General features: G+C 43.1%; 1 long non-coding RNA gene across 4 annotated transcripts in view; it reads left to right on the forward strand.

Annotated features, from left to right (window-relative positions):
* The first annotated feature begins 104 nt into the window (after nucleotides 1-104).
* LOC128408512 (uncharacterized) overlaps nucleotides 105-25,389 on the forward strand; it is a 61,758-nt gene continuing 36,473 nt past the window's right edge. For all 4 annotated transcript variants that reach the window (XR_008329115.1, XR_008329114.1, XR_008329116.1 and 1 more), the window contains exons 1-2: nucleotides 105-257; nucleotides 7,799-7,896. This is a non-coding gene — a long non-coding RNA (uncharacterized LOC128408512). The remainder of the gene's footprint in view (nucleotides 258-7,798; nucleotides 7,897-25,389) is intronic.

A 25,389-nucleotide genomic window follows, 5' to 3' on the forward strand; every position in this document is an offset into this window, starting at 1 on the left:
TGGCCGTCTTCCTGTGAAAGGGGCGCGGCTACGCAAGTACTGCACAGAACTGGCCCTTTTCCGCACTCGGTGCTCGGTCGCTGTCGTAAGCGGGCGAAGAAAGGGGGCGGAGCAAGTCGTTAGCGGCTCTTGGGAAGAAAACCGTTGGGGAAACCAGGGTGGGAGGAGGGGCAGGTTACTCTGAGGTGATGGAGGAGGAGGAGGAGGTTGCTTTCCCCCGCTCTATTTTCTTCTTTCTCCTTCGGTGAGAGAACCCAGTAATTCAGGTTTCTTGCTTAGGAGGCAAAAAAAAAAAAAAAAAAAAAAGGTGTCGAAAAGGTGTGTTTACCGTATGTAATGGTACTTTATAGCTCAGTATTTTCTTTTATAAGTTTCATATCAATTCCACTCGTCCCCCAACCAGGAATTGCCATTTGCACTTCTCCATCTCTAGTCTTGGGTCTCTCTTTTCTTGCCCAACAGAATCAGCAGCTTATTGGGACTTACCTCTGAGTAGACATACTTATGTTTGTGCTTACAAACTGCCAACCTCATCAGTAAGCAACAAGTGCAACCTTATGCAGGTCTAGTCAGGAGCAAGTCGCACTGTGTTCAGTGTGATTTACTCCCTCATAAGTGATGTGGGAAGGCATTTCTCCCCCTGCTGTTCACAATTTATAGCATGTTAAATACTTTATAAACATGCCAACTGAAACTACCCTATAGGAAGGATCCTGCTGAATTGTTACGTCTTGGGGGTCAAGTGAAATCTCTGGTCAGCAAGTGGCAGGGATTGATGGACCAAAGTTTTCACCCCTCACTTTTACAACTTTGCCACTTGTGCCAGCCAGGGTGGAGAGAAAACTGTGGTGCTGTGTAGTGAAGAGGTTGACTACTGCTGACAGGGGAGGTGATGGTATCTTCCACCTGCCCAATGTTTCGGCTGGCAGATTGGGCTACAGCTTGCCCACAGAGCTTTGCCTCCGATGACAGAGTCAGACAGAGCTGTGCAGAAGGACACCTCTAGCATTGCAGATCAGGTGTTTGGGCTACTGTTTTACTTGTAAGCTGCTCTACCAATCCCTAGCCGCAGTTAGATCTGGTGCTTCAATAATATCATTATCAGAGATGTGATTGCTCCTAAAAGGGAATAAGAAATGACTTCTCATGTCTTTCCCTCCTTTAGCAGCATGACATTCTTGCCTCCAGGCCAAAAACGGTGGAATATTCCTGACTGTGCTTTCATGCAGTAATGGCAAATAAGCTTTAAATAACTCATTAAAGCACAGTTTAAGCTACTGCCATAACAAAAGACACATTGATCAAGTAGAAATGAAAGGAATGCCACTCAGCACTTTGGCATACCGTCTGCTGATATTTGGCTGGCTATCTTATAAAGTAATATTGTTAGGATTGGGGGGGGGGGGAATCTGAAGATGACTTACACATTGAAGATGACTTACATCTGAAGATGACTTACACATCCATGGTAGATGACCTCTTGGAAGCATCATTGTGGGAAATAGGCTCAAATTCTGCAGTTGGAACTGTCACTATAGGTGGGTACTCTGTTTGAGAGACCATGACCTTTTAAAATTTGTGGCTTAACTATTTACATGTTCTACAATGAAAGTTTACATGTATTCTGTTCATTCATGAATGGAGGAACTTCATTAGCAGGGATGGAGAACCAAGGCGGTATGTGGCTCTCCAGACCTTTCTATCTTCTCAAACTCTTCTCCAGGCCACATCCCACACTAGATTTGCACATTCCTTGAGTGTTTTTGCTGCACTGCAGTGTGTCCTTGAACTTTGATTCTTGCTTGCCTGAATGGAGGGTTGAGGTGGGTGGGTGGGTGTGGGTGTAGAAACTAGCATACTGTGCAAAGGTAAAATTCATATTCTTTGCTGTGCCCACTTTTGTCTCTGGCTTCAGGCACAGTTGGCAATTCCTAGAAGGTTGCCTAAAAGGGAATGTCTGCTCTTTTGGAGGTCAAGGATGAACTAACCAGAAACATCATTCCCCCTTTGCCTTTAAGCAGTGGCTACAACAGCAGCTGACCAACAGCTGAAGCAATGCATCAGACCTGGTAGTAGGACCTTCTTTGTTTGGGCTCATAAAGTCGGTGCATGTGTGGGCTGTTGCTGGGTCATCACCAAAGGGACACAGACCAGGGGCAAGAGCTGATGAATTTTGGTTGATAATGTTTGTGGCCTGATACATATTTTAGACCTTTACTGTAAAGCAGGGGTGAATAACTGATGGACATATATATGACCTTAGAGGCAGGAAAGGTGGGCATGGTATGCCCCAAATTACCTGGTAGGCCTATCTCTGTTACCTGGTGGGCTTAATTAGGCCTGCAGGCAGGAGGATCCTTGTCCCTGTCCTACAGGGCATGTGGTAGCAATTTAAAAAAAAACAAATCATTAGATTTTAAAAATATAGAGCATTGGCCTCTATTTAAAAATAGAGAACAACTGAAGAGCATTGACCTCCAAAATATTATAAACTGGAAATTGCCTCATTGACATAAGTGTTTATCTACAGCTTTAATGTCTTATGAAAAGACATTTGTTAATTTTAACACTAGGTGGCAGTTAAACACAACTAACAAAGTCAGAAATTGCTTAAAAATAATCACAGCACAATTTTTAAAAAACATTCTCATCCAGCTTGCTATTAATTATATTCCCCAAAAGATGTCATGGACTGATATTATCAGATATATACAAATAATTACAGGAAAGTAAAATGAAATCCTTAAGTATACAATGTGCGATATATTATTTTGGATAGTAATATGGCACCTACTCCTTTTTATGTTGATAATATTTTAGCTTGTCATTTTTACTAGCATTTAGCACAGAGCATTTTATTGTTATGTGGTTTCATTTATCAATGCCAATTGGTGCCATATGCCACTTTAAAAAAACAAAAGGGCTTGTAATAGGTTTGTTTTGTAGAGTGAGTTCTGAGTTGGTCTCCAAGAAATAGAAACAAAAGGTATCCCATTTTCAAGGAGTAGCAGTTAAAACACTTATGTATAGAACTGAAAATATTATATATGCCCTTGGCAACTTCATGTTTTAGCCACTTGTATGTATAATCTAATGAATGGTCTCAGAGTACATGGTTTTTGTATGACTGTTGAACCTAAGCACAGGAGATCATTGGAAGTTGCTTTGAGTTTCCTAAGGAAGGTATGTGTGTCTATTTGCATGCCTTCCTAGCCATTATTTCTTCCTTCCCAGCAACTATTTAACTGTTTCTGCTTCTCCTTCTTATAGAAGCAGAACTAAGTATAATCAATAAATAAGTACAATAAATATTGAAACTGGTTGACCCCTGAAGGCATACTCTTCCATTGTCTCCCTAGATAGATGGACGTCAACTACAACATCAACCTAGTTCAGATGTCAAAATAAACACAAGTGTATTACTGCCTCCAACTGTGGAGGCAGAGCACAACCGTCATGGCTAGTAGCCATGGATTGCCCTATTCTCCATGAATTTCCCTGCCCTCTTTTAAAGGCATCCAAGTTGGTGGCCATCACTGACTTCTGTGGGAGTGAGTTACATAGCTTTCTTTTATCTGTCCTGAATCTTCCAACATTCAGCTTCATTGGATGTCCACAGGTTCTATTTTTTTAAAAATAATATTTATTACATTTAAAAGTTACAAAAAAGGAGAAGAGAGAAAAAGAAAGGCAGAAAAAAAGAAAAACAAAAGAGAAAAAAACAAAAACAATACAATACAATATATAAACAACACAAAACCCAACCTGAACCCATTAGACTAAACACATAAATGAAGCAAAACAAAAACAATTTAAAAACATCCCTCCTTTTCCATACTCTATCCTTCATTCCCTTGTTTCCTCGACTTCCTCACACCTCCCTTTTTGTATCCCACTTCTAGTACTTGTTTCAGCAAATCCTTTCCATCTTTCTCTATTTTCTATCATATTATAAATAACATATTTTTAACCTTATTTCCCATTAAGACTAAATTACTTATATATACTTAACTTCTTATAGCATTTCTGCCAAACCCATAAAATATCATTCCACCATTTTTCTAACAGTCATTACTTTTACAATATTTCTAAATATACACTTTAAATTTTCCAGTCTTCTTCCACCATCTCCTCTCCCTGGTTTCGGATTCTGCCAGTCCTTTCCGTCAGTTCCATATAGTCCATCAACCTGGAGATCTTATGTCCGAGGCTCTTAAATCTTTTCCAAGTCCCTTCTGCAGATCTTTAATGCTCAGGAGCAAATCTCGGGAAAACTCCAACCTGACAGTACTTTTATTCCTTCTGGACATTTCAGCCAAATTTCCATGATTAAAACTAAAGTCCATAAAGTATTTCAGGACGTATTTCAGGATTCCTCCAAATCTAAAGACCCCCAAAACTTCAGGCTCCTCCAAACCCAAACCCATGTCCCAAAAGTCAGTCAATCCCTGGATAGAGGGATCTTTCCAACTTTCCTTCTTCAGTCCAAGCCGGGATCCAATCCTCAAAATCTGACTTTTGCTAGATTCAATCATGGAAGACCTCAATTTATAATCCTCAATTTGCTTCTGAAGAACTAAGGATCCCGCTTGTACTACTTTAGGTTTCACAACAACAGCTTTCTCCTTTTCCTCCACCATTTGTCCTGCCAGGGTATATTCCTGTGCCGAGTCCTGAATTGTTTCTGTGTTGGTACTCGCTTTTTGGCTCAAATTAGTCACTTTCTGTTCCAAGTTATCAATTTTAAAGATCGTGTCATCTGTCTTTTTATGAAGCTGTTCCAGCGAGTAGTTTATCTTATATAATACAGTCACAATAGCTTCTCCTATCAACATTTTGAATGGTCCAAGGTCAATCTCTGGTTCTCAGAATCCTTATCTTGCAGCTGGAGATCTCCCTGTTACACTCCTGTAACAGTTTCACATGCTCCCTCTAGAGGGAAACAGTCTCCACTTGTATCAATTCTTTCAAGCACAACTTGAGCAAATAAAAATAGTTTCGATTTTCAGTTACTTTTTCCTCCTTTTTTGAACGCAGAAGAGGACAATGGAAACAGTATCTTTCTTATTTTAGCTAGCTGTCAAATCCGTTCTGTCAATGAACATTCCCCAAACGTCATCTAGCAGCCCGTTCCCAGGTTCAGAGCAGTGGTAATTTAATTTTCACTCTCTCCTGCAGGCTCACTAGGTCCAAAACTCCCCCCCCTCTTCTCCTGCTTCCAAGGGGGGGTTTGTATTTTTGACCGATGGAAATTTAATCCTTTGTCAAAAGCTTTCAGAGACTTTAGCTTGTAGCGTCTTTGCTTCAATCTATTTACAAAAGCGGAAGGCGGACTTCCTGTTTAGAACCTTCCCGCTTCGGTGCCAAATTAAAGTATTTCAAGATCCAATTTTCCGTTCTACTCACGGGTAGTTGTTTAAAATCCAATTGTCCACAGGAAAAAGTCAGCGCTCTCCGGCAGCAGCAATGCGGCTTCACTCCGTGAAAGAAGCAGTCGATTCAAAGCACTGCGCCACTCACCCCACGTCGCTCCGGATCCCCAAAATAGGGTTTCCCCGCGAGTAGGGGAGGCGCAAAGGGTGCCAGCCGAATCCCAAGTTCACAGGCTTCTCCCGCCTGTGATTTCAATGGGTCTCCACCTTCGCTGTGGCGGTCAGACCCTGCTTTTCACGGAGCAAGTTCCTCCCGATCGGAGGAGCTCCACCATTGCCGGAGGCGCCAACCCGGAAGTCCGGATGTCCACAGGTTCTAATATTGAGAAACCTTCTTGATAGGGGAGTTGTTCCATCCCCTTGATCATTTTGATTGACCCTTTTTAAAGCTTTTCTAACTCTACAATTTCCTTTCCAATGTTTCTTTTAGGCATCAAATTTAGTGTCATCACAATGTTTTAGCAATCATATGCATGGGTAAACGAGAATGTTTTTAAATTCCTCCTTATAGTCAGTAATCAGAGAGACAGGCACACTTCACTGTATATATTGGGAAAGAAGTAAATATCCCAGCAGCTTGAAACCTAGGTTTGATAGTGGCTGAGGTACTAACCACAGGGTTCTGGATGGAATACGACAATTGCAAACTTCTTCAGCAATGTGCCACTAGCAAAGGGATTAATTAAGAAATTTTTACTCTGGTTGCCACATTGGAAATCCCATCAGAAGCAGGACCGTGATTCTTCTTGGTTCAACACATAACAATTCAGGAATCTCAGACCACAATTCAAAATCTGAATTCCAAGCCAGAGTTCATTTTTATTATATTAAAGCTACAACTAGTATGGACACCTGTGACCAAATGATCTCCACATCTATAGGATGTGGAGTGATGCAGATACGAAATATGATTGCGCATAGGCTGCTCAGGTAGCTTGCACTATAGTTGCAGGGTTTGTGAGATTTGTTATTCCAGTAATTCACAACACATTATTATTTTTGGGTAACTGTTATATGTATGTTACTGGCACAATATATATTTATGTTTTAAAGCAAGTGGAGTCAGTCAGACCACACTTATTTTTTGTGTATGTTGTGGTACTTTACATTGTGGGGTGTAGTTGACCTTACAGAGTTATTTTCTGTAAATGTGCATTCCTGAGCATGAGAGTCCTGGCCTGCCTTTTGAGACAACATCACTTTTTTGTGCTTAAGGGTTCATTCTGTTTCTGCCTCTGAAGGCAACCACAGCAATTCTCCTAAGGGCTCTTCTCGGACTATTGGCTTGGGATGCTGCTGGTTTGGAGGATTCCAGCTCCTCTTCTGAGGATTGATCCCCAGTGATATTAGCAACAGTGAACAATTTCCCACAAAGCATATCTTGCCCACCATTGCCAGTCATCATATAAACTGTGGCCAAAGCAAAAGGAGGATATGCATTTACAGTGGTGCCCCGCAAGACGAACGCCTCGCAAGATGGAAAACCCGCTAGACGAAAGGGTTTTCCGTTTTGGAGGTGCTTCGCAAAACAAATTTCCCTATGGGCTTCCTTCGCAAGACGAAAGCCCATAAGGAAATCTCCGGGACAGCGGGGAAGCACAGCGCGTCTTTCCCACTGTCCTCGGACCTCTTCTGAAGGCTGGCGGTGGGGCGGAGAGACCTCCTCCCGCCGCCAGGCTTCGGAAGGCTCCTCCGAAGGCTGGCGGTGGGGCGGAGAGACCTTCTCCCCGCGCCAGCCTTCAGATGACTGTCCTGAAGACTTGCAGTGGGAGGAGGGTTTTCCTTCCCACCGCCAACATTCAGAATGCTGTTCTGAATGTTGGCGGTGGGGAGGAAAAACCCTCCTCCCACCGCAAGCCCCGGGAACAGAGGAGAAGCGCTGCGCGCCTTCCCCTCTGTTCCCGTACCTGTCCTGAAGGCTTGCGGTGGGGAGAAAAGCCCTTCTCCGCACCGCCAGCCTGGCAAGCGGTCTCCATAGGAACGCATTAATTGATTTTCAATGCATTCCTATGGGAAACCGTGCTTCGCAAGACAAAAAACTCGCAAGAAGAAAAAACTCGCGGAACGAATTAATTTCGTCTTGCGAGGCACCACTGTAACTGAATATGGTGAAAAAGGTCTATAGCATTTTTATGGTGTGCATCTCCACAAATGAAGGTTGGCCTATAATATTTTTACCAACAATTTAACAATAAACAAGCACACAAATAAATTATGCTGAGGTGCACCCATAATTGTGAGGCCTGAGGAGGTTATAATGATGCATCCGCAGTTGCTGCCATTGGCTACAGACTACCTGTGACATCAGAAAAGTACATGGCAGCTGAGTGGATATAAAGGTGGGCCTTTGTCTCTTTCTTCAACAGAGCGCAGCAGGAAACAACTGACATTCAGCATTGCCCAGTCTTCCTGCACTTGGGAGGAAACAAATTGACAATTGGACAGACGCGATCATCTGGCTATGGTATGCTATGGAGTGATAATAAGGCAAGTTCACTTGCTGAGCAGGATTGTGGCTTGAAGGTGTGACAGCAACAATTTCCCCCCTGGTGCCATTGGCCCTGCCCTCACTTAAATATAGTGCACCCACCTCACAGAACACCAATTCCACAAATTCCTACAAACTACCCCAGATTATCCTGTGGGGGACTTGTGTGAGGGCAAATTTAATAATTTGGAGTCTCAGGCAGGATTTGATCAAATAAACAGGAATGATGTTATTAAACAAAGGAAGTTTATGACACAAAGTAGGTAAAACATAAGATACTTCAGAGTATGTTATTTCATTTCAGTTCTTTCTCAGTTGTTGCACAGCTGTTGCCGCTTAATACCTTCGTTCTTCCTGTCAGTTACACACCCCTTAGACAACCCTACTCCTGAGGTACTCCAAGTAACAGACCCAAGGGATCACCACATCCCTCTTAACTGGTTTGGGAGTCTTCTCTTTTTGTAGAAGAATCTCTCCCCTCCTGACTGGAATGAGTCCTAAGTAGACTGTATTCTCACAGCTTCTACTTCTTCTAGTTACAGGTAGGTAGCTGTGTTGGTCTGCCGTAGTCAAAACAAAACAAAAAAATAACATGAAAACTCGTACCAATAACTAACTTAGTTGGTCTCTAAAGTGCTACTAGAAGGAATTATTTTATTTTGTTTTGTTTTGTTTTACTTCTTCTGGCTCAGCCTCAGCCTCCCAGTTAATTCCTGGCCTAATTACTCTTCCAGGACACCACACACTGTCCTTCATACTAAACTCACGAGTCTCCTTTCTCTAGCTTTTGATATATTCCTCAGAGTGGATGTTTCTACCCAGAACCAACTCTCCTCTCACTCCCTATCTTCCAACCTATTCTCCCAGCCTCTATCCCAGGCATAGGCAAACTCCAGCCCTCCAGATGTTTGGGACTACAATTCCCATCATCCCTGATCACTGGTCCTGTTAGCTAGGGATGATGGGCTGGAGTTTGCCTGTTCCTGCTCTATCCCAACCTACAAACTGACTCTCAAAATCATTTCCTTTTCAACTCCCTCTCCTGGAACCCCGGCCAATCAGAGGCTGCCATTCAATAACCGTTTTCTGGCAGGGAAAAAGAAAAAGAAAACACTTGGGGACCCAACCTGCCCAGCAAAACAAACTTTTCCATCACAGAAGGCGGCTGAAATCCATGGTGGCAGATGGTGGTGGTGGAAGGTGGTGGGTGGAGTTCACATTTGGAAGCTGGTAGATGTAAAGCTGAAGCAGGCTGATATTTGTGGATGCAAATTGGTTGAAATTCACCTTCGGAAGCCAGTCAACAGAAGTCGGTGGAAATCTGAGCTGCAGCAGGGACAAGAATGTGAATGAAGGTACAGTGAAAGATAAATGAATGATATTCTTCATGGAGGTTGGCTGGCATATGCTTGTGTTGTGAGTGGAAGGGTTTGAATGTGGTGAAAGCAAAGAGTGTACATGTGTGAATATGATGTGTGAAAGGAAACTGGTGGATATTCATGAATAGATAAAACCCTGGGAAGTTGGTGGGCTGAAGTTAGTGGATGAAGTTGCCAGGCAGAAGCTGGTGGAAGTCCTGGGTAACGCGATCAGATGGTACCCATCCTCTTTAAGGTCTGTTTTTTTATTCCATGGATGTCTGAGCTGGAATAGCACCCCAACCGGTGAAAGCAATGAAGAGAACTTGTGCAAGCCAGTTTATATTTCTAAATCCCGCTCCCCGAATACAGCCACGTGTGTATTATCTGTTCTGTCTTTTCCTTCACAGATAATGGAAGGTCAGATACCAAAGTTTATGGTGTGACCCCACCCCCGCCCCTGTATGAAGGGTGGGCCGTATATTTTAAAATGAAAAATCACTGCTGAGGTGCCCCCACAATTTTCAGGCCTAGGGGGCTTGTGCTGATGCCTCCCCAGCAGTTGCCATTAGCTACAGACTGCCTCAGATGTCCAAATGGACATGGTGGCTGAGTGGAAGAGGCAGCTGTAAGTAGGACGGGGAAGGAAGGAAGAGCCCCAGAAGAAGGTTGAGGGAACCTGGGGCAGGGCCAGCTGCCAACAGAAGGGAAATCAGGGTTGGCTTCTTCCTGTCTACTTGAGTTGTCATCTTACTGCTCTCATGGTTGTTGTGCCTGTCACACCCACTTAGCTGTTAAAAAACCCCCACCTTATTTTGTCATGGAGAGTCCCATCTCCACATCCCAAATAAACCTTTAGGATACCTAGAATAGCATCAGATTTTTACTTTATTGGCAAAAGTTCCAAGAAACAAATGTCAGAGAACCCTTTTGAAGAGCAATTATTCCAACCAGCAACCAATATTAGGATTTCAACCAATGAAATTCTTGTACTGCCTTTAAAATTAGTTTTAAAATCCTGAACCTAGGCATAGAAAGACTTCTAATGCCTGGATTGAGGGAGTCAGTCCAAAGAGTTTAGCCTTTTGTAAAAGGCATCATACTGCTTAAATAATGGCATGTAAGGAAAGGTCTTAACCTCTGAATACCTATTTTGTAATGATCATATAAAAGTACTATTTAAAAACAGGCAATAATAATAATAATAATTTTTTATTTATACTGACGTGGGGATCCAGGGCACAGTCCTCCAATGGCTGCGCTCGTTTCTCTCTCCTCGGGGACAGAGGGTGGCGCTTGGGGGGGAATTGTCATCGCGCCACTCCTTGGTGTGTGGAGTGCCTCAGGGTGCGATTCTCTCCCCGATGCTTTTTAACATCTTTATGCGCCCCCTCGCCCAGCTTGTTCGGAGTTTTGGGCTGGGTTGCCATCAGTATGCCGATGACACCCAACTCTATCTGTTGATGGATGGCCATCCTGACTCGGCCCCAGACACACTGACCAGATGCCTGGAGGCTGTGGCTGGATGGTTACGTGGGAGCCGGTTGAAGTTAAATCCTTCGAAGACAGAGGTCCTCTGGCTGGGACGGGACGATATGGGATTGAGGGGGCAACTCCCATCTCTTGCGGGGGTGCAGTTAGTGCCAGCACCGTCCGTTAAGAGTTTGGGTGTAATCTTCGATACCTCCCTCTCTATGGAGGCGCAGATTACAGCTATAACAAAGGCGGCATTTTTTCATCTCCGCCAAGCTAAGCAGTTGGCCCCTTATCTCTCTCGCCCTGACCTAGCCACTGTGATCCATGCGACGGTCACCTCCAGACTGGATTATTGTAACTCGCTCTACGTGGGGCTGCCCTTGAGACTGACCCAGAAACTCCAGCGGGTGCAGAATGCCGCGGCGAGACTCCTTATGGGGTCTTCGCTGCGAGACCACATTCATCCGGTGCTATATCAGCTGCACTGGCTCCCGGTGGAGTACAGGATCAGGTTTAAGGTGCTGGTTTTAACCTTTAAAGCCCTATACGGCCTAGGACCCTCGTACCTACGGGACCGCCTCTCCTGGTATGCCCCACAAAGAAACCTACGGTCTGCAAATAAAAACATCCTGAAGGTCCCAGGCCTCAGAGAGGTTAGGCTGGCCTCAACTAGAGCCAGGGCCTTCTCGGCTGCGGCCCCAATCTGGTGGAACGCTCTGTCAGAAGAGACTAGGGCCCTGCGGGACTTGACATCTTTCCGCAGGGCCTGCAAGACAGAGTTGTTCCACCAGGCCTTTGGTCAGGGCGTAGCCTGACTCCCTCCTCTGGCAACCTGCACAGAGTTTTGCTTAATGGTTGCCATTAACTTGATTTTAATTAATTTTTATAATGAAATATTTTTAGAATGTTGGTTTATTTGATTGTTTGATTATTTGATTGTTGTTAGCCGCCCTGAGCCCGGCTTCGGCTGGGGAGGGCGGGATATAAATAAAATTTATTATTATTATTATTATTATACCCCGCCCTCCCCAGCCAAGGCCAGGCTCAGAGCAGCTTACAAGCAATAATAAAAACAAGATGAATGATTACAACTTAAAAACAAAAATAAAAAACAACATTAAAATAATGGAACATTAAAATATTAAAATGTAGCCTCATCGCAGGAGGAGAAGGAAAAGAAAAAAGAAAGAGAGGGAGGGAGGGAATCAAATTGGCTCCAAGCCAAAGGCCAGGTGGAACAGCTCTGTCTTACAGGCCCTGCAGAAAGAAATCAGATCCTGCAGGGCCCTGGTCTCATGAGGCAGAGCGTTCCACCAGGCCGGAGCCAGAGTTGAAAAGGCCCTGGCTCTGGTTGAAGCCAATCTAACTTCCTTAGGGCCTGGGACCACAAGGGTGTTGTTATTTATGGACCTTGAGGCTCTCCGTGGGGCATACCAGGAGAGGCGGTCCCGTAGGTACGAGGGTCCTAGGCCGTGAAGGGCTTTAAAGGTCAAAAGCAGCACCTTAAATCTGACCCTGTACTCCACCGGGAGCCAGTGCAGCTTGAAAAGCACTGGGTGAATATGCTCCCATGGCAGAGACCCCGTGAGGAGCCTCGCTGCAGCATTCTGTACCCGCTGGAGTTTCTGGGACAGTTTCAAGGGCAGCCCCGCGTAGAGCGAATTACAGTAGTCAAGCCTGGAGATGACCGTCGCATGGATCACTGTGGCCAGGTCGGGGCGGGAAAGGTAAGGGACCAACTGCTTGATGCGGCGAAGGTGGAAAAATGTCGCCTTGGCTGTTGCTGTAACTTGCGCCTCCATGGAAAGGGAGGTGTCAAGGATTACACCCAAACTCTTAATGGAAGGCAATGGCACTAATTGGGCCCCCGCAAGAGAAGGGAGTTGGTCCTCATCCCCATGCCATCCCGACCTAGCCATAGGACCTCTGTCTTCGAAGGATTTAGTTTCAATCGGCTCCCACGAAACCATCCAGCCACAGCTTCCAAGCATCTGGTCAGTGTGTTCGGGGCCGAGTCGGTGTGGCCATCCATCAGCTGATAGAGCTGAGTGTTATCAGCATATTGGTGACAGCCCAGCCCAAAGCTCCGGATAATCTGGGCAAGGGGGCACATAAAGATGTTAAAAAGCATCGGGGAGAGAATTGCGCCCTGCGGCACTCCACACACCAAGGAGTGGCGCGACGACATTTCCCTCCCTAGTGCCACCCTCTGTCCCCGACCACAGATAAAAGAGCACAAGCAGTTACGGGCTATGCCCTGTATCCCCACGTCTGCGAGGCAGTGGTCCAGAAGATCATGATCGACCATGTCAAAGGCTGCTGACAAATCTAAAAGGATCAGCAGTCCTGACCCGCCTCGATCCAGTTGTCTACGGAGATCATCTGTTAGGGCAACCAGAGCCGTCTCCGTCCCAAAACCAGGACGGAAACCGGACTGAAATGGATCTAATGCCGATGTTTCCTCCAGAAACCTACCAAGCTGTTCAGCAACCGCTCTCTCAATTACCTTACCCAGGTATGGAAGATTTGAAACTGGGCGGTAATTGGATAGGTCTAAGGGATCTGATGGAAGTTTTCTTTAAGAGTGGACACACCACTGCTTCCTTCAGTTCCCCTGGGAATGTCCCCGTGTCAAGGGACAAATTGATAATTTCAACCAGGGGGGTCCGCGCAACATCTGGACACTCCCTAATCAGCCAAGACGGGCACGGATCAAGGAGGCAGGTGGTGGGCCTACCAACTTGGAGGAATCTATCCACATCAGTAGGGAGTATCTGATCGAAATGGTCCAACACTGGACCTGAAGTCAGTCGAGGGGCCTCCAGTTCAGTCACTGTATCTAAATTGGCAGGGAGGTCACGGCGGAGCAACAGGACTTTCTCCGCAAAAAAGCTCGCAAATGCCTCACAGCTGTGGGTCGAATTTGTGCTTAAATTTGGTTGTCCTCCTAAGGACGTAATTATTCTAAAAAGTTGTGCTGGGCGAGAGCTAGCGGATGCAATGGAAGCTGCAAAGTAAGATTTCTTAGCAGCTTTCATAGCCATCTCATAGGCTTTCATAAGCGTCCTATAAGATGTTCTTGAGGCTCCGTCACGAGTCCGTCGCCATACTCGCTCTAGCCGTCTGAGATCCCGCTTCATTTTCCGGAGCTCCTCAGTAAACCAAGGTGCCCGGTTTCGACGGGGTCGCAGAGGGCGCTTAGGCACGATCTCATCAATGGCTGCCAAGAGCCAGTTATTCCAGTCCTCAACAAGGTCATCTAATGAGTCACCAGGAGGAGCAGGGTTCCGCAAGGCTTGTCGGAATCTATCAGGATCCATCAGTTTTCGCGGACGAGCCCAAATAGGTTCGCCACCCGAGCCGGGGAGGAGCGGGAAGTCAATCTTGGCTTTCAGAGCCTAGTGATCAGACCATGGCACTTCCACAGCGGGGAGCATGATCACATCTATGCCAGCCCCAAAGATCAGATCCAGCGTGTGGCCTGCTTGATGAGTGGGGCCCAAAACAAACTGGGAGAGCCCTAGTGTTGCCATGGAAGTCACTAGGTCCAGAGCCTGTGAGGACGGAGTGGCATTGGCATGGACATTGAAGTCTCCCAAAACCAGTAGGTTTGGGAACTCCAAGGCCCAGCCCGCCACCACCTCCAGCAGGTCTGACAGGGTGGCTGCAGGTGTGCTGGGTGGTCGGTACACCAGCCAGACAGCCAAGCTCTCCTTGGTGCCCCACACGAGACCAACACATTCAATGCCGGAGATCGCTGGTGATGCCAGAGCTCTGAAAGAGCAATCTTCCCGGAATAACAACGCTACTCCTCCCCTCCGACCCACAGTCCGCGATTGATGGAGGACAGAGAAACCTGGGGGTGTTATCTCATGTAGGGAGACTACTTTGCCTTCCCGTACCCAGGTCTCCGTCACACAAGCCAGGTCAATCCCCTGCGAGACAAAAAAGTCACGCATGGTGGCGGTTTTGTTGCCTATGGACCTGGCATTGCACAGCACCAATGACTGAGGTGTGTAATCCTTGCTCTCCCTACCCTCATCCCTTGGGATGGGGTTCGAGGATCACTGCATCTCGAAACCCTTCGCCGATAGAGATTTCTAGCCCCACCGCCATTCCAAAATGTTAACACTGCATTAAGACACAATTTGTGCCTGGATGTTTCATTAACATTAACATGCATGCATTTTGGAGCAAGAAGCCAAGCAAGGATTCTTTATTACATAAAAAGTTGATACATCACACTGACAAGGAATACCACAGTGTAAATGTTAAAAAATCAGTATAGATCTCTCCCTTTGTACGGCAGGCTGTATCTGGAATAATAGTACAGTGGTACCTCAGTTTACAGACTTAATCTGTTCCTGAACCAAAACCAAAACTGTTCTTAATCCGAGGCGAGGCGTGCTTTTCCTAATGAGGCCTCCCGCCGCCGGTGCCCTTCCACCGTTCGGCTTCCATTTGTATACCGAGGTAAAGTTCTCAAACCAAGAAACTATTTCCGGTTTTGCGGAGTTTGTAAACCAAATCGTTCTTAAACCGGACTGTTCTTAAACCGAGGTACCACTGTATGGAAGACATCTAATTTCAAAAGGTTAATGATGCCTTTGTGTAAGAGGCTTGTAGGACTCACAGAGCAGAAAATAGTCTTAACCATGCTTTGCACTCGAGAAATGCAAAGGTGAGCAGTTGGTACAGTGTGCTTCACATTAACAGTGTGCTTCACATTCACTGTTAAATATGGCCTTTTCTGTCAGTTCCCTTGTTTTGCAGCATTTTTAATCAAGGAATGTGTTTATAAGAGGACAGTGCATTTGATCTTTGTTTAGAGTTCTTTATTTATATGGAGTTATAGTGTATGGAGTATTGAGTGGAATTTCCTTTTAGGCATAATATAGGAATGTGCTCAAAACAGCTTCTCCCTGTTGAGGTAGGATCACTTAACATCAGGTAGTGTTTTTATTACATTGTGTAACTTTCTACCCCCTCCAGCAGTTGGCAGTAATGAGGGATGGAAAGAGTACTCCTAAATATTGAAGTGTCCCCCACAATGCTGTGGACCCATATCTGCCTACCTTACTTCTTGTGCTCTCCTACGTATTATATATTTTTAAATTTGGCTTTGAATGGGGTGCCCTATGTCCATTCAAGATGCAGACCAAGCTATAACATTAGTAGGCCCAAAGTCCACAATGCTTTGTGCAGAGCCAACTTGAGCTGCAATCCTATGCATGCTTACTCGGGAATAAGCTCTGCTGAACATAGTGGGTCTTTTGAGTAATCGTATTTCGCTCAGGCTGGATTTGAGGCTGAAGCATATAGTATCTGTGAAAGCCTACAGTTAATATTACAGGAAATAAAGTAGAACTGGCTGTCATTCCCAGATAATTAATTGAGTTTACAATCAAGATCAGCTTTGGAGTGCAGAACTTGCCCAGAGAGTCTAATCTCTCTCTTATTTAATATAAAATGGTTTTCTGTGTTCTTGTAGAATAGTTCAATGAAACTCAGATTGAAGTAGATAACAAGAAATAGCAAACCTAAAACTACTGTTCCTAAAGGGCTTTGTATCTCCAATTAACAAGTCAAGACCAGAGTCATCTCTCATTTTCAGAGTGAACAGATGGCACAACTGTTGGAAGATCAGACAGAAGAATCTAATAAAGTCAAACAAAAATCTGCTCTCAACACCTGTTTGTCTCATAAAACGGTGAAAAATTCAAAGTCCTGAAAATAGTTGTTAATTTTTTAGATTTTAATCCCAGAAAATATACCATCTTCATCCATCCATGTTCTTTTAATGAAAAACAAACAAAAAAAATAATCAGTTTGATTTCAAAAGAATAGCACACTGCTAGGGAGAGTAATTGAACAAATGACAACTGAATTTTGATGTTTTCGTTTGTATTTTTATTATTAAAAAATCATTAGTTTTCCAACATACCCCCAATAATAGCCAAAATATAACAGTAATTAATTTCCAAATTATACAATTATCAAAGAGCCATTTTAGTTAAAATAACTCCCCACATGATGGTTTGAGTGCATTTCTAATCTTACATTACTGCGTTCCATAAGCTTAATTAATTTCAGTTACATTTCAGTTATAATAATAATCCCTTAGTCAACAGCTACATAATTAATGATTTCCATTCCTGATGTTACAAAATATAAATTTATAAAGCTTCAAATGAGGAACTCAAACTATTATCTTTATTCTGTCCTGCATGTGAAAACTGTTATAATCCCAGAGATTCCTTCTGTCCATATATGGTTTATCTCTTTCACTTCCCAGCTGTTGTTTCCTCCCATCGTGACTTGGGGTCGAACTTAATCTCAAAGTTTCTCAGAGCTTTTATATCTCCGTCCCTTGTTTTGATGTCTCAGAACAGGTGACAGTCTGCTAGAAACCATTCTGTCTCACTAGTAAAACATGTCACAGATCTTCGCCATTTCCCCCTCAGCCTAGAAAAAGGTGGGCAGTTTTTGAATGTGCTGAAGATTTAATACTCCTTTCCAACTCCCAGAATCTCTACAGTGGTCTTATCACAGCCCCCAAATTCTTTTCTTTCCAGCAAGAGATTTATGGCCCAATTAAACTTTATCTTAAATTACATTCAGTCAGTAGCACACACAAATCTCAGTCTCTTTTTTCTGTTGTTTTCAAACAGAAGTGAGGGGAATTATTCTGTCTTTCCTAAACAGTCATACATGAGCTTCCCCCCTCCATTCTTCATTTCAGATCACACAGTTTCCATTTTTGCTTGTTAATATCAATATTGCTCCAACGTCCCTTCCTCACTTGTAAATATAATTTTATTTTATATTCCGGAGATGGCTGCCGAATCATAAATATATAAAAGAAGCTTAGAATAAACAAACCATGGGCTTCCCTCTTCCCAACCGACTCTTACGCTGAAGAAAATCTTATTTCAATTCAAACCTTTGATCCATGTAGCTGGTATATTCAACAGTATGTTGTAAGCCTTTTCCATCATGCACCGGTACTTTAAAGCCAATTAAAGATCCAATTAAACTGAGAACCTCTGCTTCTTAATGGCAGTGTTGGAGGATTTTCGCCAGGTGGAGTGCTTTTGCCTCCCACATTCCATGCTGGAGTGAGAACCAGGTACTGAGATGAACTGCAAGTAAAGCCCTTTTGCAAGGACGATTTACCCTCAATCATCCCTGTTTTTAGTTCTCTGATGATCCCCCATTGTCGTGGGAGCTGCTTCCATTAAGGCAGGTGGGACTGGAAGCCTTGATGCTTCCCTTTTTAATTCACAGAAGCATCAAGGGCCATTGATTGGCAGCGAAGACAAAACATAAACCAGGGGTGATCAATAAAGACTGAGTTAATCTGAGCACAGGAAACATTGTCAGGAGCTGGCTGCCTAACACAACAGCATTGATTTTTTAAAAAAACTAAGTCAATAGTTTCCTGAAGAAGCAGCTTATGACATTTAAACCCACTGCATACAAATGGCATGGTTACTTATAATTAAATATGACTATTAGCAGAGTCTGGAATCTTAAAGTCATTAGCTGTTGTTACCTACAATGTTGGGATTTCTGATGCAGTTAGTTAACTGAGCCTTATCGCCACTAGTGGGAAATGTTGGGAACAGTTAATTATACTGTAGCTTCTCTAATTACACGTGAAGCAGCAATAGCAGGGCAGCAGCCCCACTGACTTTAATATTAAAAAGCTTTAAGTATTTCTTTTCTACACAGTCCTTTCAAGGATACCATGTATTTCACAGTTGTCTAGATTTATAACTAGCTACCTCAGTTCAGAAAGAGAGACCTGCAAGTTCAGTGTCCCATGACTGCTGATGCAGATGGTGCTCCTGAACATGTATGCCTGCTTGCAGAACTCCCATGGGAAGTGCATGAGCATATTGTTTCTCATAGCAAGCTACTGTTAATTGAAGTACTTTAAGCTTTTATCTTATTACTGGATAGCAATAAAAGAGGATCAGAGAGAGTCATGGAGGATAAGGCACTCAGTAGCTACTAGCTATGATTGCAGTGTTGTACCTCCAATCTCAAAGGCAGTATGGGTCTGAAGACCAGTTGCCAGAAATCACAAGTAGGGAGAGTGCTATTGCACTCAGGTCCTGCTTGTGGGCTTCCCATAGGCATTTTGCTGGCCACCGTGAAAACAGGATGCTGGACCAGATGGGCTTTTCATCTATCAAGCAGGACTCATTATTGCCAGCATGATGTCCAGTGAATTGTGGGAACATACTTTGAGACTAAACTATGAGATGTGTGAATTCTTGCATAAAATAAGCAGCTTATTTTTATTTGCCCCATACATTGGGGAATATATATTATTGCTTTTCAAAGAGCTGGTTATTGCTCACTTCTGTGCATCCACATTCAATGCTGACAGTTGGTTCCCTGACTTGTTAAGCATGACAGCTGTTGCCTATTTCCTTACTGTGAATTATGCTGGTTGCTGGATACAAGCTAGGTTTGACTTAGAGTGGGGATTAGCAATTGAGTTGCTGATGTCATAAATGTATTGAAAGCAAACAGACTGGTGATGGTATGGAATATTATTTATATTTCCTGCAAAACACTGGGTAAGTTGAGTATCCTGGAACATCTTGACTTGATGGGCCACCCAAGGATATTCATATGTGAACAAAAAGATGAACCTGGATTTTCTCCCTCCAGACCCAATATTTTATCAATAACTCAATACCCTTTAAATCAAGAGGTAGACCACACTTTCAGAGTTGAGGGTCACATACTCATGCTGATGACCAAAGCAAAAATGGGTGGGTGACCCCTTCTCTTTTTTTGCCCTTCCTGTTCTTTATCTACCCATCTTCCTTTCATTTTTTCTCTCACACATCTGTATACACAAGCATTAAATCATCCACACACAGTCTCCCCTTCATTCATTCTATTCTCTTCATTCTCTCTCTTCAGGCTTGGTGGGGAGGGGGCTGAAAGGAAGTTGTCAGCGCTGCCCAAGGTCCCAGCTCACACAAGACCAACGCTGCTTCTTCCTCAAGTAAAAAAGTCTTTATTGAAGTTCAGTTTCATTTCCAGACGCGCAGCGCGCAACGCTACGTCTATGCCTTAGACCGTAGAAGTCCCATCTGAATCTCCTCCCCCCTGACACCAGCTTAAGATTCTAGCCTTACTCCACCTCTTCCTCTGTTCCTTCTTTCTCTGGGTCCTCCTGCTAGTCGGAGTTTCAGCCCTCCTAGATTCTTCTGACGCTGAGTCCCCCGACTCTTCTCCCCCCCTCCTTCGGGCTTTAGGACCTGGCTCCCAATCCGGGTTTTCTGCTGTCCCGCGCTCCTCCACATTTGAACTTGGCGCGCGCGCGCAGCCTCCCACTTTCCTTCTGACCGTTACACTTGTGTCACTGCTCCCTCTTTCGGTGAGGCTAGCTGGACCTGGCCTTCCCTCCGTTTCCCCACTCCCCGATGGGGGCGTGGTTACCCCTGACTCATCTTCTCTCCCCGCTGGAGGAGAAGCTGGTCCTGACTCATGTGACTCTTCCCCCCCACTGTGCTCTGGTGGGGGAACTGGTCCTGATCCTCCGCTACTCCTTTGGGAGTCCCCTCTGGTTCCTTGTTTATGGAGCGTCCCCCCTGGGACTCCCCTCGCCCTTACCATAGGCGCCCCCTCCTGGGAATCTTCTGATTCGCTGGAGAAGCTCATGGAATCTCTCGGGCCACTGTCATATTCCCCTACGCTCCCCTCTGATTCCTCTCCTCCGCTCTCTATTTGCTCTCTCCCCTGCTCTTCTGCTCCTGAGCCTCTGACAGAAGTGCAGGGTGTGGATTGCCCATCAGTGTTCCAAACACTTCTGTATGCCCAGGTAATATACTTGCACCCGATAGACATAAAAAAGGCTTTGTGAGAAAGCGGCTTTGTCTAGGTATGCCAGTCGATGTTTTGAACCAAGTTAAGCTCTCAAATGTCCAAAGGATGTACCCCTATTCCTCATTCCATGGTGCAGCAGTTTAATTGCAACAGGGACTGCAGAGCTGAGCTTTTTTTGTATCTTTCTCTTCAAATGTAAAGGCTCAAATAAGCCTCATTAAATAAATTGTTCTGTTCAACTCATACCCTAAAATAGCAGATGAGATACATATCCTAGTCTGCTTCACGAAGGAAGGATGCTGTATCCTCATCTTTCCAGCCTGTGAATTATGGATGGAGGTCACATTGGGGTGCCTTTTATCAGTATTCAATGTGATCTTGTTTATTTTAAAAGGTATACCCCACCACTATCCAACAACAGGCTCTTGTGACTGATGTATAGAGTTTGTGACCATACTGTGGTCTATCTCCATGCAGGTTTCTCTCTCTTTCAGGCTGCATTTGGACAAAAGCCTGTTTCAATTTACATGTAGGGTTGGATTGAGCATTAGAGTAGGTGCACTGAAATAGAAGGGGCATAGGTTAGCCATGGTGTACATTAATATAGTGAAAATATCAACCAACTATTGTAAATACATCAAAAACCATACTTTATTTTATGTATAGCAATACAATTTACATATTAAATAACACTATAATAGAATGATTTGATATACTTTTAAAACATAACAAAAAGGAAATTCTTCAAGTTACAAAAAGGAAGAACAGAAAACAAAAAAATTAATAACTCCCCCCAAACCAAACACCACATTTCCCCAATGGGTCAATGAGACAAACTTATCCAGTGACTGGTTAAGTCTAATTCCTATTGCACACACTGACAATGGAATTTAAAGAAAATCCAGCATCAACAATCACTGTCCCAAAGAAATAACATGTGTTGAATTCTTTTTGGAATGTGATGGCATTTCACTACTTCAATACACATAAAGTATGTATTCACATATCCACCACAAAAGGAAAAAAAAACCATGAAGAAGTTGAAACTAGAAAAAAATTAGCTTTATATGAAAATATAAAATTCTATGATTATATACCATAGATACAAAGTTCCCAGAAGATGCTTATTCAAGCAACAAAATATTTACAGTTTTAATGATTTCTGCTATTTAAAAATGAAGGAAATGAAAATAATGGATAGAGATGAATACTTAGTTCTTTAGAAACAATGGCTGCTTGCTAGTTTCAAAGGTTCTAACAAAAGAAAGAAAGGTCACTACCCCAAATGTTGGAGAGTTGTGACATTTTATAAAATTGACTATCTCCTCTTCTGGAGACATGTTTATTCTTAAAACTCAAGACATTTTTCTTGAAATTAATTATCCTCTGTAGAAAAGGCTTCCCTTTGCAAATATCTAACAAAAATACTAAAAACAGTTGAACAGCTAAGACAATGTCGAGGCCAAGTCTTTTCATTAGTTTCTCTGTGTACTCTCCCTGTTTGTTTTGCATGCCTTCCCCATACAGATAAGCAAAGCTAATGTAGTATGCATTACTTATAATGACAATCAAGAGAGAAAGCTCAATAATTGACATGTAAGGATGGAGAATTACATCTCAAAAAGAAAAGAAATGCAGTGGATAAGTAATGAGGCATTTCCCCTTCATATAAAATTCACTGGCACTATTTGAACATAACCATGTATCACAGGAGTGAGTGGCAGAAGAGAATGAATTTGAGAGAATGACTGCTAAGTCATTAACAGTGCAATCCTATACACACATTACCTGGAACTAAGCCCCATTGAACACAATGGGATTGACTTCCAACCAAACATGCATACAATTGCCCTGCAACGCAACTATACTTTCCTTATTTCTTCTTCTTCAATTTTTCCATTATTTTTGCTAATATTTAGTATTATGTTTCTTTGGTAAAATTGATATCTCTACTTTAAAATACAATAGCAGTTTACAAGAAATCATACTTATAACAAGGTCATTGTGCTATGTCATTAAAAAGGGACAGCATTTTGGTAGCGTTCCAATGAATCTTTCAATTAAAACCTTGCTCATCTGATTGCAACTCCACTAGCTCTACAATGGACCCAAAAAGTCTGTATTTCTTACACAGAGGTGTGCACATGTGCCTACATGCACCCACATCTTTTGCCTCCTGATAGTTTGCATTCAGAGTTTGATCAGACACACTGAAATGCTAAAGGATAATTTGTTTCAAAATAAAAGTTTTGGTTTACCTCCTGCACTGTTCATGTGTGATGAACTTAATCTATGCAAAGTGACTTTTCATATCAACTATCATACTCAAGAAGTACAAAGCAAAGCATGTATTTGCAGTACTAAGGCTGTAGACTGGGAATGCCAACGGCGCTACCCTTCCTTTAGATGAGGGTTTGATACATAAATACGCATTGATTTTCAATGGCCCAAACATACGAGGCAATTTGTTTCAGAGTATCCATATTACAATCCCATGTTCTCTTTGTTTCCAGACCACATTAGCAAAGATAGGTTATACAAGCATCAGTCTTTTACAAGTGCATTTCTTTCAAAATGCTAATATTGAAAATGACTAATGTTTATAAATTAATCAAAAGTCAGGTATCATCAGAGGGATATCCTCCCCTCAACAATGAAATATAGTCAATGTGAGTCTAACAGAAAAGACCAATGGCAGTATTTCATTAGACTGCTGAGCCCACTGATCTGTTATTATAAATTCAGAGCTTACACTGATAAGCAATACTACAAATATTCCTTGGATAAACAGATGCAAGACCCATTGCCTTAAGCTGGGTAGAAAGGCAGAACATAAATAGGACACAAATGACTAACTTGTTCCAAATAATTCACTGGGATGTAAGTCCTGATTAAGGGCCAAACTACTGAATTAATTGCAGTAATACAAATACTGTGCACATTTTTGTTGCAGCCAATGAGAAGAGTAAATAACGTCTAAACCTGGGAGGGGTTGATGGGAATGGAGAGTTTAACTCCCTCCCTCCCATGGTTCTGACAAAAATTAACTTCTCATAAACTGCTGCGCCAACTGCTGCTCATATGACTTTGGCAGGGAGAGAAAAAGTTGAATTCCTCCTTCCCACCCCATAAGGTCTGACGGCTGCTTAGGTTTCTCCTTGGTTGTTGGTATTTGCATAATAAAAACAATATGTCGATTGCATTCATGCAATCAGTGTCACATCTAGTGTGGCCCAAGTGTCCTCTGAGTTGGGGCTCATGTCAATAGGATTGTTTCAGAACAAAATGAGAGCTGCAAACTCAAAATTGCAGCTTTTCATGTCACAGCAAATTTACACTTTGTAACTTGAACTTCACATGAAACATCAAACCCTTCTCCCCAAACGTATCTTGTTATCCCCCTCTTTACCTGCTGACTGCAGCATTAAGAATACACCCTGATTCCCATGTGAACTAATTAAAACAAAGCAATTGATCATTGAATCGAGTTATACACCTGTGGACAAAATCCTGTAAATATTAAAGAAGAGCTGGAATTCACATGGAATTGGCTTTGCAAACAATCCAACTTCAGCTATACTGGTCTAATTTTGTCTTAAAATCCACACCGAAAAACACACTTGTACAACTTGGTACACATTTTAAGGAACTGGCTTAAGTGCTGCCAGGCAGTCTTGCCAAAACACATTCATTTCCCTCTGTAGTATCTCCTCCACAAATTCAGACTCAAATGAAAAGCTACCAACAAATCCAACTAAACCTGGGGGGCGGGAAACATACACACCACACACCTCTTACTTTTTGAACCAGTCATTTCTTGCCACAAAATTTTGGATGTGAAGTGATCAAAGTTCGTCTCATGCTCAAAAGTTGTAATTTCCTGAAGCAGTGCCCATTGCCAGCAATGGAAGCACTGCAGTCCCTGATGCCAATGCAAGCAGTGTGCCTCTTGGTCAAAGCAGAAGCAGTACAGATGGTGTAACTTGAAATGGGTTTTTAAAGTGAAGTGCAGCTTCTGGATAGTCTTACATCTACACAATGCAGTGGACAACTTAGGCCCCTCTCTGGTGAGCTTCACTTAATGTAGTTTATTTACTGCGGAACCTGGAGTCCTTTTCCAGCAGCTCTAGAGTGCATGGATGGTTCTGATATGTGCATGGAGCTCAGTGCGAGAATGTGCTGCCTCATCCATCTCCCTAACAGAGGAGGCTCCTCAATGCAATTACCACCAGGATCTTGTTGTGGTTTTGGACCCTACTTTCTCTAATGCCACATTAATAATTTCAATTGCAAATTTAAAATGGGCAGCAACATGTGAGAGGTACTTAATTGTGTGTTTACAAACAGCAGCTTCATGGATGAATTTCGGAGCAGTTGTTGCATCGCTGGATAGTTTCTCCTGCTTTGCTGGACATTTATTTTCACACCCTTTTAGGAGGCCTTTACATTTTAGGAGACAATATTATAAAGAAATAGGCATTTGTTTAAGCATATGATACTTGAATTAGTTTGCTATCAGAGTAGGAGACAAATACACCTGCATCAACTTGTGTCAATAAAAACCACTTCAAACTCTTCTACTTAAGGGTTAAGGTCATCCAGATTATTTTAAGTTTAGTGGTAAAGTGTTTTGAATGTGTGGCTGGCACAGACTAGATTTCTCTCTTTTCTATGGATGAAGAAAGCTATGAAACAATAGGACATTCTGTCAACATTATAAGCTGTTTCCTAAATGTTTGTACATTTTACTTTGAATAAATATTTAATGCCCTAATTTACTTTC

Source organism: Podarcis raffonei, chromosome 2 (genome assembly GCF_027172205.1).
Source record: "Podarcis raffonei isolate rPodRaf1 chromosome 2, rPodRaf1.pri, whole genome shotgun sequence".
Taxonomy (NCBI): domain Eukaryota; kingdom Metazoa; phylum Chordata; class Lepidosauria; order Squamata; family Lacertidae; genus Podarcis; species Podarcis raffonei.